Below are 11,874 nucleotides of genomic sequence, written 5' to 3' on the forward strand. Positions count from 1 at the left end.
TGACGCTGTCCTTGGGATGGTGGGAGGTGCCTGGGGCCTGTCCTGGCTGCTCCTGGTGTCCAACTCTTCGCACCTACACGGAGGCAGGCCTGGCTGAAGCAGGTGGGTGCGTGCTGTGCGATGGACCCTCGGTCACCTCAGCCCTGCCCATGGCCACAAGTGACCCTCTGCGGTGGCAGCACTGATGGGAACGGGCTGAGCTGGCATTGCAGCCTTGGACTTGCCCCCGGTGCTCCATTTCACCTGCTCCCTGACCTCTGCTCTTTATTCCCATGCCCAGCATGGGCTCCCACATTGCTGTTTTCTGAGCACCAGCTCAGCCCAAGGAGCGGTGGCCACGGTGTGTGGCTGCCAGAGCTGTCACACGAGAGGAATAATTAGTTTCTCTCTGCCACACAGCTTTGTCCTTCCTTCAGCCCATGATGCTGCTGGGAGTACAGCAGCATTCCCTCCTCCGTGCTGCTCTCCGGTCGCCTCCGTGCTGTGGCACCGAGAGGAAGGGCCGGGATCTATTCTGCTTTGAAAGAACTGATGAATATGCAAACTATTAGGGCTGAAATATTGCTTATCCGCGTCACGGGGTGTGCACGGAGCTCGTGTTTGTGCTGCTGCCTGAGGATGTGTACACCACCAGAGCAGCTGAGCAGCTTAGGGAAGATTTAACTCTTATTTCTATTCTTGACACCGAATCATTAATGAGGCTGTGGCCACGCTGGGGGCCTTTCCCAGCGCCCTCCTCCTGCTGTGGGGACCTGCTGGTGGGGTTTGACTGCAGCTATTGATCGGGGTAAAGCTCCATCGCGAGTGGCAGCAGTCACTGATGATTATCTCGTGGTATTAGTGCGTGTATTGTGAAATCGGAGAGATTGGAGATGAAATGTGACCTATGGGCATAGGCAACGTGTGCTAATGTATTCAGAAATGCCGGGGCTGACGAGCCGCTGCTGCTGGCACCGCGCTGATTAAAGCCCAGCTCGCTCTGCTCCTGTTGGAAGCAGTGGGAGGTCTGTCATTGCCTTCCGTGCGTGCTGGACTGGATCCAGACCGCACTCCACGGGATGCATTATTCCACGGGATTACATGGGGAGTGGGATTCCTTGCTCTCTGCTCTCTGCTCGCATGTTTGCCTTGGAGCTGGCTGGGGCGTGGAGCGCCCGGCCTGGCTTTGGTGTCAGCCCAAGGAGGAGATGAGTGGTGCTGGCTCCCAAAGGTCAGGGTGAAACGTGAAGGAAGACGCGAGGGGCCGTGCAGCCCCCTGTGATCCAGAGCTCCTGGTGCCGTGGGGACACAGGAGGCAGCGTTCTCATCAGCACTGCCTGCACGGGTGTTTGACTCACCGGTGCTGGAGTCCTGGGTCAGGGATGAAGAGCCCAGAGCGGCCCCGGCTCTGCACACCATGTGGCTGGGGAGGGGCTTTCTCAGGTTCTTGATTTCAGGCAAAGGTTTGACCTCAAAGAGGCGCCAGTCGCTCCAGGGCTGAATTCCCCCGTGGCATGGGAGGCTGCTGGAGCACCTCTCACAGCCCAGCCCAGCACACCGGCCCCTGGCTGCGCCTTTGGGTGGAGGATGACTCAGGGCCCCGTGGAGGGAGGGAGGGGGTGGCAGTGACCCCCCCCCAGTGCTGCTGGGGAACTGAAGCAATCTGTTTATCATGGAAAAACTGCTCTTTGCAGCAATTCAAATGGAAACTTCCCAGAATGAGTGTTGCAGAGATTTCCCCTTGAATCACCGGGCCTCCCAAGAGCCGCTTTCTAAGGCGATGCCCTCGGGAGAGCTGTCACGGTGCGCGGAGCTCCCTCCCGGCAGCACAGCCCCTCCTCGGAGCCGTTCCCACGGGAGCAGCGCCTTCCCCAGGTACGGGACCGCCGGCACACCCGTGTCCCAGGGGCTGCAGCCCAGCCGGGTGCTGGAAGCTCCGCGGTGATGCCACCTCTCCGCCTGGGGACAGCGCCCGCTGCCATCCCTCCGGGCCCTTTGCCTGTTTTCCCTTCCCTCTGGCTGCCCGTCACCCTTTCCACGGCTGAAATGAGTGTCCAAAGGTCACGGGGAATTCAGCCGCGGCCGGGCGAATAAGGAGGGAGGGAGGGGGTGAGCGAGTGACGCCTGACCCGCTGTGCTCCCTGCCCGCATCCCGTGCTGCCCGGCCGCGGAAAGCCCGTGCGGTGCCCGGGGATGCTGCGGGCGGGGCAGAGGGCAGGACAGCGGGCGCACGGCCCCAGCGTAACCACAGCCCTGTGTAAGCCCTGAGCTGTCGGCCCGGCAGGCTGGGCGAGGATAGCGACGGGCTGCGTGTCGCACGGGCTGCGAGGCCGCCGAGCCAGGGAGGGACGGCAGGTTGTGGCATCCTGGCGGTCCCGCTGCCACCTTGGGGGAGACGCTGCTGGGGCTTTTGATGCATTTGTTCCTGCGGTGCTTGTCCCCATAGTAACGGAGCGGGCTGGCACTGCGGCGCTCGGTGACATCCCTGTCCCCAGGGAGGAGCGGCGCCGTGCGCGTCCCGGCTCCTCGGCGTGTGCAGGAGCCCGGGCACAGCTTCCCCGCTCTTCGGAGCGTGTCCGGCTTTACTGTGCCTCTGCGGGAAAGCCGAGAGTTGTTGTTCCGTCCAGGAGGGCGGAAGGGGCGGGTGGGGCTCCTTGTCCCCCGTGCCCTGTCCCCGGCCGGGCTGCGCCGCACGGGCGAGAAGCAGGAGCCCGGCTGCTGTGTGCGGCTGAGGCAGCGAGCACAGAGGGGTTTTCCGGGCTCCGGAGAGCACCTGGGCACCCGAGGTCATGAGGCATCTGCAGCGGGAGCTGTTTGAACCCAGCAGCCAGGCAAGGGCGTTCTGAAGGAGACCGGCAAGGCAGAGATCTGTGCTCAGATCCTGGAGCCGCTCGCAGGATGAGTCAAAGGATTCCTGAAACAATTAGAGCCGTGAGGTGCAGCAGCAGCAGCGCATCCACCGTCAGCGGCTCTGCCAGGCGCCCTCGGCCAGCTGTTCGTGCTTTCCCTTTAATAAGGCACATTAGGCAATTTCCCATTTAAAAATGTTTATGGGAATATATAAATATTCGCTTATACAGAACTTGCCCGGCCCTTTGTGTGCGTAGTGGTGGCGGCAGTGACTGGGATTGTTGTAAATCTAGGGAGAGAGCTTGAGATGGAGCCTTCAGCGCGGTGAGAGGGGCGTCTCGGAGCCCTCCAGGGGCCGGGAGGGGACACCTCGCTCCGTGGGACAAAGTGCCCCGGCGAGCAGAACAGGGCTGCGTCACGTCCCTCGGTGCCCGGCCGCAGGCAGCGTGGGCAGGGTTTTCCCTCGTGTGATTTCCCGATGGCCGCAGGAAGAGCTTGCACAGACCCGATCTGGATTTAATCAAAGGAATTTTTTTTTTTTTTTTTTCATTTGCTGTCTTATGCGCTGACCACCAAACCACATCCTTCGAGCCTGGGCCCGGCACAGTGAAACAAAAACTAGCAAAAACTAGGCCAGGGCTTTTTGATAGGGTTTTTTTTTTTTTTTTTCCTTTTTATTTTTTTTTTCCCCTTAGTGCATCAGCCGGGTGCAAAGCTGGCACACACCTCTCCTCCAGCCCCTCTGCTCCCACACAGCCCCTCCCCAGGGCAGCCTGGCATTTCCACCAGCCCTGAGCCAGGCACTTGCAGCTCCACGTGAAACCTGGGAACCATCCAGATTATGTGCACGGAGCGCAGCGTCAGTGGGAAGCAAATACGGAGGAATAATGAGTAACGACGTGCTGGCAGAGCGTGTCGGGGCCCACTAGGGCACAAGGTGGGGACTGTCCTCGGCCCTCACCCGGTGTTTGGTGGGTGCAGCCTGGCTGTGGGGTCACAGCAAGGCAGAGGGGCCGCCGGGAGCAGTGTCTGTGGTGTGACACCGGCCCTGGCAGCACCCCACGGCGTCCAGGGGCGAGGTGCCTGCGTAGGGAAGTTCTCACGTTCGCAGAACAGAGAGCAGCTTTATTGTTGTATTTTGCAAACCAAAACCAGCCGGGAGTTTCTGAAGCGTCTGCCATCCCCGCAGAGAGCTGTTTAGTCATGCCTGGTGTGTGTGCATGTGAGACAGCGAGGGGAGGGAGGCTCGAGGACTTTGCAAAGATTAAAGATTTATGCTGACCCTTGAATCTGATCCAAGGCTACTAATCTGCCCTGATCCTATCATCTGCTCAGGGTGGATCTATTTCACTTTCCTTTATGGTGCTCCTGACTCATTGCACTCCCACTCCAGGCCAGTCCAGTGGGAATGGGAAGCGCTACCACATATTTGTTTGGGTTTGCATTTAAAGCTCCGGACCTGTCGTGGGTGCAGCTCATAAAGGAAACCAGCGCGGATAAGATATGGGCGAGCTGAATGCTTGGAAACCACTCCCAAACACAAGCTGAAGTGGTTTGAAATCAAGGTGGAGCGATGTACCCAAGGCACAATACTTGGCAGCTACGCCCAGCGTGTGAGAAAGGCGTTTCGCTCCAGGGTGGTGAGGCAGGCAGGGCATCCCCCGTGCTTCCGACGGGGCCTGCGGTGCCGGGGCACCGGGTGCCACCCCTGCCTCTGCCCACTTGCCCTCTCTGGCTCCATGCTTTGCACCCCAGGGAGCCCGTGGCACCCCGTGGGCCTGCAGGAAGCTGTGCCAGGGGTTCTGCTCCCCCTGAGAGAGGCTCCATCGCCCTGTACTGGAACGCTCCCCATGGCTGCTGGGCCTTTAGCATAAAAAACAATGCCTGGAGGAGAATGCAGACCTGATTTTTCTGGAGGGCAGAATCGATCTCCTCTGCCTTCAGGATGAAAGATGGTGTGGCAGAAAGAGAAATAGGATCTTTCCACCCCCCCTGGCTCCTCTCAGCTGCGACCACACGTGTCTGGAGGAAGGCTGGGGATGCCACAGCAGCCTGGCCTGCGTGCCAGCCGGGCTGGGGTGGGTGACACCGGCAGCCCCGGGGCAGACGGGCAAACGGGATCAGTCACACGGGCCCGGCCCGCGGCTGAACGGACCAGGAGATGGAGCGAGCTGTATCCTATTTCAGATCCCCCGGGACATCCTGTTCTCCTGATAACTGAGGATATGTAAATATAGCAAATGCAAAGCCGGGCACTTTCCTGGGGTGCCCGGCCCAGGCTGCTTATAGAGCAGGGCTGAGCCCCGGCGGCGCGCTTGGAAACACCCATCCCAACTGCCACACAGGCATCGGGCTTTATTTTTAGTTCAAAACCAAGAAGTTCCTGTCGGTAAGGCCAGGAGGGTTACAGGAAGAAAAATTACGAAGTGGGATCATTTACTGCTATTTTCTTTTCACGTGTCCTTCCTTCCTTCCTCCCTCCTGAGAAATGGGATGTAGCACATCGCTATTCCAGGCTGCAGCCCGCGCTGGTTCCTGCTCCCTCCGAAGAGGCCCATTAAGCCTCGTGTAACAAAAAGGGCTCCGTCCTCCCAGCCCCGCCAATTACCCCTGATTTCTGTCGCTGCACCGAGGCGCTTATCTCACGGAAAGGAAACTCCGGCCTCGCTGACTCGCACCTCCTTTCTCTCCCGGCAGAGCCCCCCGTGCCCGGCGGGGTGAGGGGCAGGGCGTGGGGATCCCTCCCCGGAGCATCAATCCCTCCCCGCGCCGCCGACCAGACCCGGCAGCCGTGGGGTTGAGGGAGACGACGGGGAGGATTTGGTCAGGCGGGCCAAAGGAGGCGCTTTAATGAGCAAAGCCGAGCGCTAATTAGCCCGGTGCAGCCCCTCGCCCCATCCCCGCGGTTCTCCTTCGGCGGGGTCACGGCGCAAGGGCGGCCGCAGCGATGAGTTTGGCAATGAGGTGTTTCTCTCCTTCCCGTGCCCTGTTTGGGAAAGGTAAATCCCGAGCTGACAGGAGGGAGCCTGCGACGGGAATTCCCAGCCGAGAGGTTTCGGGAGCGGTGGGAGCTTTGGCACATGGATTAGGTTGCTTATACATGCTGTAGTATGAAGGAAAGGGGCGGTTTTGCTAATTCCCTTGCACTTTGGTTTAATAAAGCAGGATTTGTCTGGTGGGAAAGTGTAACAGTGGGATTTAAGCTGTGTGAGTCTCATGACTGGTGCTCGCCTGGCTGGGTGGGAAGCATGGATGGCATTCTGTGTTCTCGTGTTTTTAAACATGATTTGAGTGCCCACAGCTCTGGGTGAGCTTTATTGGGGATTAGTTTATTTAAAAAAAAATAAAAATCCATATGCAGATGTCTGCACTGAATTCTGTTCTGTTTTCCAGAGCTGCGGTGCCCTGTGCCTTGGGAGAACCAGGAGCGCTGGGTTTGCCAGCACCTTGTGACAAAGACTCACGTGAACTGAGAAAGGATAAAGAGGGGGTGGCCAGGACACAGGGGGAGAAGGGGCAGGTTAGCGTCTGGTACAGCCTCTGCAGGCAAACAAGATCCTTCTGCTTCTGGTTTTAATGAGAAAGGCCCCAGTGGAAATTTGAAATCTGAATCTGCATGAAATCCTCAAAGTTCAGGGAGTTTAGAGCTCGGTCCATTCCATCGCTCATCAGAGCTGTCTGCAAAATTCACATCCCAATACTTCTTTTCCGATCCTAAATTCTGCCAGAGATGCATGCCTGGATGTGAGATATTTTTCTTCTTTTTCATCCCTTTTGCTAATTCAATTCCCAGATCTAAATCAAGTTTTCCGTCTGGGACTTCCAGGAGCTGGGATGCCTCGTGTGCAGTTGGGGAGCTCTGCTGTGCCCGGCGTGGTGTGGGGGGGTTGGAAAGGTTCACCTGCCTGCAGGTGAGCCCTCGGGGTCAGGCTGCTTTATTGCCAGAGCCCGAGTTTTGGGGTGTGCCAGGGAGCAAATCACGACAGCTCCTGCTCTTCTTTCCCGTATTACTGAGAGGATAAAACCCAAGCCTTTTCTGGGATACGCACAAATATCCTCCTGATGAGGGCCCTGAGCAGCCAGGCAGATTTTCTGAGCAGCCTTGAAGCAGCAAGGCACGTCAGCCACATGCTGGGCTCTCCCTTATTCTTATTCTTTTCTGTTTTCTTGGGTGTACAATAAGAGCTAATCAAAGTGATGCTCTCCAGCAGGCTTTTGTGTATGGCATTACAGCAAAACCCTAAATTCCCCTTCCTGCTCATGCATACAAAGCAGGAAGAGCTAGGATGGCTGCGGACTATTTTCAGATGATTTAGCCAAGGAGAAAATAACTGGATGACTGGAAGAGGGAGCATTTGATAGGAAATAACCTTGAAGCACAGCTCTGCCACCATGGCATGGGGTGCCCAGCTCCCTGGGATGGCCCTGCCCCGTGAAATGCCAACAGGGAAGGTGACATCCAGCGGAGATGGCAAAGGACAATACAGACAAGCAGAGCAGCCAAAATCCAAGGTAGAGAGAGTGCAGGGTGGGCTGGGTGCTCCCTTCTGCTCCTGATTTCAGCACTGATGTGCATGAAGCTCCCCCTGCCCAGTTCAGGACCCTCACCGGGTGCTGAGGCCTCAGTTTGTGTGCTTGGCTGGTGTAAATCAGCACGGCTCAGCTGACTGGGCTCACCAGAGGCTCTCTGTACCCGCAGATGTGCTGCTCCTTCCCCCACGAAAGGCAAAGGCATCACCTGGGAGTTGCCCCTCAGAGCCGGAGGGATCCTGGTGCTCCTTCACCACCAGCTGAGAGCGTGGGCAGCACTGGGGCACCTCTGACAGCACTGGGGACAGCTCGGGACACACGGGGCTTTGCTTGGCTCCTGGCGCCCATCCCCTGTGAGCAGCTCACTGCTGTAACACCCCTCGCGTCGGGTTTGTTCCGAAGAACGGAGAGGAAGGTTTGGGGGAGCCCGTGTGCCAGGGGAGGGCCGGCTGTGGCTGTGGGGGCTGGCAGTGCCCGGGCAGGGGGCTGTGCCCGCAGGGAGCACAGCCCAGGGCAGCGACAGCCTGGGGATGGAAGTGGGGACGCGGCGAGAAGCAGGGCGGCTTTGGTGAGGCTGCATCCCCCTCTGCTGGAAAATGCCAGCAAAGGCAGCACAGCCGCTGGCCAAGGGCAAAACCGGAGGGGAAAAGGGGAAATCGGTGTGCAAAAGAGTACAAGTGAGGCCCGGGGCATGGCAGCATCCAGCCTGGGCTCTGCTGGGGCTCATCCCACGCCCGTCACAATGAGAGAGGACAACCCTCTGCAGAAAGTGGGACACATCACACTGGTGCCAGGCACAATCCCGCTTCCCAGTACGGGAAAGGATAAGTGAGGCAGGGGCAGCCCCCGGTGCCGTGGCTCACACCGGTCCTGGTTCTGTGGCAATGTCACAGCAGGCACAGAATCGTGGCTGGAACCAAAGAGGATCGCACAGACAGGCTCAGCGCTGTGCTGCTGGGCTCACAGCTGCTGCAGGGCCCAGGGTGTGCCCAGGGACCACGGCTGATGGGCACGGGCTGCAGAACACTTGGTGGGACTGAAATACCCGTGGCAGCCTGGGCTGTGGCTCCGGGGTTTGGTGGGGAAGGGCTGCAGCAGTTCGGATATTGCCCGGCAGCTGGGAGGGAGCTCTACTCCAAAACAGAGGTTGGAGAAATTGCCTCCCCTGGCCTGGCACCGTGTGAGAGCTCCCTGGGTGGGCAGCTCTCGGCTCAGGTTAACCAAGGACCTCCGAGGAGTCCCTGCTGTGGCCGTCCCAAGGTGCTGCTCCACTCAATCTGCTCGTACAGGGGCTGTGCAGAGCTGGGGCCCAGGGCTCTGTGCTCGCCTTTCAGAGCCTCGCTTGGAGGCTGTTTGTGCTTAGACTGGAAGAACGGGGTTGTTTCCTTGTAGATTTAAAATCTAAATTACAGAAAGGGTGAAATGCGGTGACTGGGGTGGCCAAGGCCCTGACTGTGCACTAAATCTGCAAGCGTGGGCCTGGCTCTTGTGCAGGGGGCTCTGCGAGTGCCAAGGTCACTGCTAATAAATCTGACTGCAGGACCAGGAGAATTTTATTGAACTTACTGCTAACAGCAGGCTCCTTTTTAACTTTTTTTTCTTTTTTTTTTTTTTTCCCCTGCTCCCTTCTGCTGATTCATGCTCCTGCTTCTTCTGCGCTGGGAGATGCCAGCATTCCTAAAGGTCATCACTTGCATGCAGCAGCTCATGCTGGGGAGTGTTTGCCAGCACCTACGAAATCGAAATGCTGAAGCGACTGCCATCATTTCTATTTTCCCTGGCAGTGACAGACAGTCACACAGCTTGCCAGCCGCCAAGCTGCCACGTTCCCAGGCTCGGAGGCTGCTCCGAGGTGAAGGAGGTGTGGGAAAAGCGATGCCTCCCGATGAACCCGGCACCGGGTCACCTTGAGATGAGGGTTCTCACCTGGGCTCACCCGCAGGCAGCTCCTCTCAGAGAGCTGGAAAGCTCAGCGCCCAAGAGTGCACCCCTCTGACCTGCCCCCAAAGCATCCCGTCACCCTGCGATCCCGTGACTCCGGGAAATGAGATCCCGCTGCTCACGTCAGGTTTCACGCAGGAGTCACGCTGCTGCCTGCCCCGGCTCCCTGGGGAAGCAGGGCTGTGCTGCCCTCACCCCCTGCCCTCCTCCCCTTCTCCTCCCCACGCCCTGCTTTCCCCGGCCGCAGAAAGAGGCAGGATTTTATGGCAGCCTGGCAGCATGAAATCGCCTCTGAGGAAATAAGTTACGGTTTGATTTTCGTGGTGTGTCTCCCTCTCCATGGCGAAGGAATACTTCTGGTTTAGCTTAAGCAGTAACTGACATGTTTCTTTTTTTCAGGAAAGAAGTGAGGAAGACACAGAGAAACCCTTCCTTTGCCTCCTCGGGTTATTTAATGACTATTTATACTGTGGCAGTATGAAAAAATGCTGTCTGAAATGACAGGAAGACTGTTCCAGGCCGTGGCAGGTTTCGGAAGCAGTTATTTAATGTCCATCTCTTTGGAGGTGACCACTAATCTTACCCTTTCCTTTAAGAGTCTGTAACATAAGAAGACACGTATCTCGTGTCTGCTATCATCTGCCTCGGTTTCCTTTGATATTATTTTAAGTGGGCCTTGAAAGAGCTGAGGTGCAAAGAGCCCCCGGCTGCCTGCTGGCACTGAGAGCAAGGCTCCTGTTTGTCCTTGGATTCCCCAGATCCAAGAGCTTCTCCCTCCCTCCACCAGGGAGGATCCTGACTGCGAGGCACCCACAGTCTCTAAGACCAGTGCCCACTGAATCCCAATTTCACCAATATATTTACCAATATTTATTTTACCAATACTCAGCCGAATCCCAATTTTACCAATATATTTACCAACATATTTACCAATACATTTACCAATGTATATTTCCCAATACCCAGCCGAATCCCTGGAAGAAAATCATCATCCAAGCGAACGGAGGGCACTAAGAGGGCGCGTGTGTTTTCCTCCTTAGAGCACGGATCGTGAAGAAGCAGGAAAGCAGAATCTCGGAGCAATCCTGTCGCTGGCTTCTGGCTGGCAGGGGAGGTGCCGCACAGCAGGCTCTGCACCTCATCAAACCAATTAATCAATTAGTTCCTTTGTCTGCGGGAGGAGTCGTTAGCCAAAGAAAAACGAGAGGAAAGTCCAGTTAGATATTCTGTTCTGAGAGGAGCTCTCCTGTTTTCTCATAGTAACGACAAGCTCCGAAAATCCGTGCACAAACTTAGCTCGGTGTTAGAACTAATTGGTGCCGGGCATTCCGTGCTCTCTGCTAGGGCTAACCATGGGGACGAAATCTTCTGAGTTAATGAAGCAGAACTTTCAAAGTGCACTTCATATCTCAGCTTAATTGGAAGGAATATATTCAAGAGTTTTTTTAATGGATACAAAGGAAAGCCGTGTTTTGGGGTGGAAAAGCACACGCACAAACGCTTTCCCTGCCGCCGGGGAGCTGGGAATTTCTGATTTCAGCGTGGCAGTGCACAGTTTGGTGTTTTCATACTGATCCCATTCTAATTGGTTTTTTACACCTGTTTTACACTGTTCTGAAGAGATTTGTGACACACATTTTTTTTCTGGCTCAGAAGAAATAATAATAATAATAATAATAATAATAATAATAATAATAATAGTAGTAGTAGTAGTAGTAATAATAGTTATTGTTATTGTTATTTTCTGTGTGATTTAGAACTTTTCCTTCTGCCAGCAGTGGAGAAGGAGGAAAAAGATTGTGCTTCAGGAGAAAAAAAATATTTCTCAGGCATCCTGTAGTTTCCTTGTGATTTTTTTTCTGCTACATCTCCATTTGCTCCCACCTGGCCTCGCGGTGCACGGGCCACTGTGTAACTCCCCAGAGTGCTGGAGCGGCAAAATTTGAGAATTTGGGCTAACTTTGACTGGGAATTAAAATAACCCCAGTTACAGTGACAAGAACCCTGGTAAATCACCCAAGAAGTCCATGCAAAATGCATGATACTCCTTCAACTCCACTTGGAAGTGCTTCCTGCTGGAAACAAAAGTGACCCCAACTAAGTTGTGATAAATGCACCTAATGGAGCATTTCGGTCAGTGTTAACTACTTATAGGTTATTTGGCTCAAGCCAAAAGTCAGTTTATCAAAGGCCATGCAGAAGGGAGGAACTTCTGGAGAACATCTGGTTACGTGAGGATAACTGGGAATAACGAGGTGAAGGGGCTGTCCCTTGGGTTTTGGAAGTTCTGTGAGCACACACAAGGTTTTGTATTTCACTCGCTTAAAACGTACTTGGGCTAACGGGAAATATTACAGGATTTTTTAATCCTTATTCCTCTGCAAACTGGGATGGGATTTGTGGGTGACCCTTCACCACACCCAACATGGCGGCTCAGCGGGACACACCCCTCACCACCACACCCAACATGGCGGCTCAGCGGGACACACCCCTCACCACCACACCCAACATGGCGGCTCAGCGGGACACACCCCTCACCACCACACCCAACATGGCGGCCCGGTCCCGCCCCGC

At 56.0% G+C, this 11,874-nt stretch overlaps 1 long non-coding RNA gene across 1 annotated transcript; it reads left to right on the forward strand.

Moving 5' to 3' along the window:
- LOC120758295 (uncharacterized) lies at nucleotides 1-6,630 on the forward strand. The gene is made up of 3 exons (XR_005702844.2): nucleotides 1-102; nucleotides 4,223-5,828; nucleotides 6,223-6,630. It is a non-coding gene; the product is annotated as an uncharacterized LOC120758295 (long non-coding RNA).
- The last annotated feature ends 5,244 nt before the right edge of the window (nucleotides 6,631-11,874 follow it).

This window comes from Hirundo rustica, chromosome 12, assembly GCF_015227805.2.
Source record: "Hirundo rustica isolate bHirRus1 chromosome 12, bHirRus1.pri.v3, whole genome shotgun sequence".
In the NCBI taxonomy this organism is placed as follows: Eukaryota; Metazoa; Chordata; class Aves; order Passeriformes; family Hirundinidae; genus Hirundo; species Hirundo rustica.